Source organism: Hipposideros armiger, unplaced genomic scaffold, assembly GCF_001890085.2.
Source record: "Hipposideros armiger isolate ML-2016 unplaced genomic scaffold, ASM189008v1 scaffold_709, whole genome shotgun sequence".
Lineage (NCBI taxonomy): Eukaryota > Metazoa > Chordata > Mammalia > Chiroptera > Hipposideridae > Hipposideros > Hipposideros armiger.
Genome location: NW_017732059.1, coordinates 969,453 through 972,366, shown reverse-complemented (window position 1 = coordinate 972,366; position 2,914 = coordinate 969,453). Strand labels below are relative to the sequence as shown.

Here is a 2,914-nt window from a genome sequence, read left to right as displayed (position 1 = left end):
TCGAAGGCCTGGAGATGCTATAAACCTGAGAAACAAAAATCTCTGTCTCTGCCTGTGGGTCCTCGAGCTGGGACGTGAGTCTTCTCCTGTCTTCAGAGTCAGACTCGGACTGGGACGCACAAGATCGGCCCCCTGAGTCCCCAACGTGCCGATGGCTTTTCCTGGGACTTCTTGGCCTCCGTGCTCATGCGAGAAAAATTTTTTATAAGAAATGTTCTCTCTTTGTCTCATCTATCTATGAAACCCTCAACTAGTTCTGTTTCTCGGGAGGATGTTACTAAGACAGTGGGCCAGTCGGAAGGCTTGATTTTTGTGAGCAGTGGTGGGGAACGGACACGCCCCATTCTACAGGAATACATGTTTCATAAGAAGGTAATTGGGGCCGGCCGAGTGGCTCAGCTGGTTAAGAGCTCGCTCAAGAGGGTGAGCTCTGAGCAGCAGCAGTTCGAGTCCCAGCCTGAGCTGCCAACAGGTGGCAGGATGGCTCAGCTAAAAAGAAAAAAAATAAGGTGATTTTTGTTTGGTTGTTTTGGATTAGAAACATGTAGAAATGAAACCGCCCAAGTTTCCTTCACTGGTGGAATGGACGATGGACTATTACACAGCAGAGGCTTATGTGACACCCACAAATGACTGTGTTTCCCCCAAAATAACGCCGGGTCTTATATTAATTTTTGCTCCCACAGTCTACATGTATTCATTTATTCATGTACAGAAATCGACATTTACTCAAACAGTCCTGCCTGGCTGATGATCTCAACTGGGGCTTATGTTTGGGGCAGGGCTTCTATTAGGAGCATCCTGAAAAATCACGCTAGAGCTTATCTTCCGGTTAGGTCTTATTTTCGGGGAACCACCGTAGGAGGGCTTTGTTCAGGCGTCTCTCTGAAAGTGTACGTCATTTTAAGGACCGTTCACGAAATCCTTAGAAGACTCACTTTTCTGTGGCTGTCGGTTCTCAAAGCCAAACGGCAGATCCTTTACTTGGCAGCTTTGACTGTGTCGCTGATTCCCGGTCCCAGCGGAGGAGGCGCGAGGCAGCCAAGAGCTTGGAGGGCTGGCTCAGCCGCAGGCCCTTGGCACTGGTTCTGTTTATCAGCAGCATCCGTTCGTAAGGTCTATAGATGTCTGACCACCACGCCCTACACCTGACACCAATACTGAATGTCCACTTGTAACTGAAAAATATAAAAAGAAATTAAGAAGAGGAATGTTTTCTCTCTGTTGTGTTAACGAGACCTGGGTTACAAAGCGTCATTCCTCGTATAGCATGGAAAACGCAGACTTTTTTTTGTGTGTGCATTAAATACTCACAGGCGGCACTTTGTGCACTGGCCTTGTTCTCAAACCTAGCAGTTTCTTTCTTCGAAAACTCGAAACAGCTGGTAATTTCAACATCAGCCCTTGCCCGGTGTAGAGCCCGCAGAAACAAGAAAAAAAAAATAGACTCTTGTTATGAGCCATGGAAAAGCCTACTGGGTTTTTAAAAACCAGCTTTATTTCATTTACATGTCATGAAATTCACCTGCGGAAAGGATACGAGTCAATGATGTTTAGTGCATTTAGCAAGTGGCGCCAAGCGTCCGCACCGTCTCAGTCTCGGTCTCTCCCATCGCCCAGCAGGTGGTCTCATCCTGCGCCCCATCCCAGCCCCCGACAGCCCGTACCCTGCTCTCAGCCTGGACAGATGTCCCTTACCTGGACACTTCACAGAAGTGCAGTCATATGGGGACTCACGTATCTGGCTTCCACCGAGCGTGATGGGTGTTTTTCTATTTTTGAGGTTCATCCACATTGTAGCGTGTGTCAGAGCTTCCGTTTAATAACATCTACGATTAATACAATACACAAGTACGTTAATATAATGTAGTAATTAACATATAATTAATATAATACATGATTAATAATACGCAACTACATTAATATAATGTGATTAACATATAATTAATATAATACATGATTAATAATACACAACTACATTAATATAATGTGATTAACGTATAATTAATATAGAATACATGATTAATAATACACAACCACATGAATATAATGTAGTAATTAACACATAATTAATATATAATAACATGATTAATATAATACACAACTCATTACTATAATGTAATTAACATAATATAATATATAACATGATTAATACAATACACAACTACATTAATATAATGTAGTAATTAACATAATATATAATAACATGATTAATATAATACACAAATACATTACTATAATTCACATATAATATATGTTAATATAACACTACATTAATAGTTAATTAACATAATTAATATATAGTAGTATTAATATACGTTATTACAATATAGTAATTAACAACAATGACTATATGAAACTATTAATATAAGATACAAGTAATTAGAATATAATATATAGCATTAATATATACAAGTGCATTAATATAATTAACATATGTATTAATATAAACACAACTACATTAATAATAAATGAAAATATATAGTAACATTAATATAATATATAACTGCATTACTATAGCTAATTAACATATAATTAATATATAATATTAATATACAACTACAGTATTACAATATAGTTAATTAACATAATATAATATATAACAAAATATACAATTACATTAATGTAGGATACAAGTAATTAGCATATAATATATAACATACTTGAGTAATATATACATGTGTATTAATATAATCTAGTTAATACAATATAGAATATAATACACAACTACATTAATATAAGTTAATAAAAATATATATAGTAACAATATATAACTACATTGCTATAATATAGTTAACGTAATTAATATAACAAAACATTAATATAACTATATGAATATAAGACACGCTGAGTTAGCATAGACTATAATACACAACGGTATACTATTAAATGCGAGCCGTGCCCATAATAATAA

The 2,914-nt window shown here is 36.5% G+C and overlaps 1 long non-coding RNA gene across 1 annotated transcript; it reads right to left on the bottom strand.

Moving 5' to 3' along the window:
* Positions 1 to 686: 686 nt before the first annotated feature.
* On the bottom strand, positions 687 to 1,890 carry LOC109373345 (uncharacterized). Its single transcript, XR_002122204.1, has 2 exons — positions 1,315 to 1,890; positions 687 to 1,178 (listed from the first exon to the last, which is right to left on the bottom strand). It is a non-coding gene; the product is annotated as an uncharacterized LOC109373345 (long non-coding RNA).
* Between the last annotated feature and the right edge of the window lie 1,024 nt (positions 1,891 to 2,914).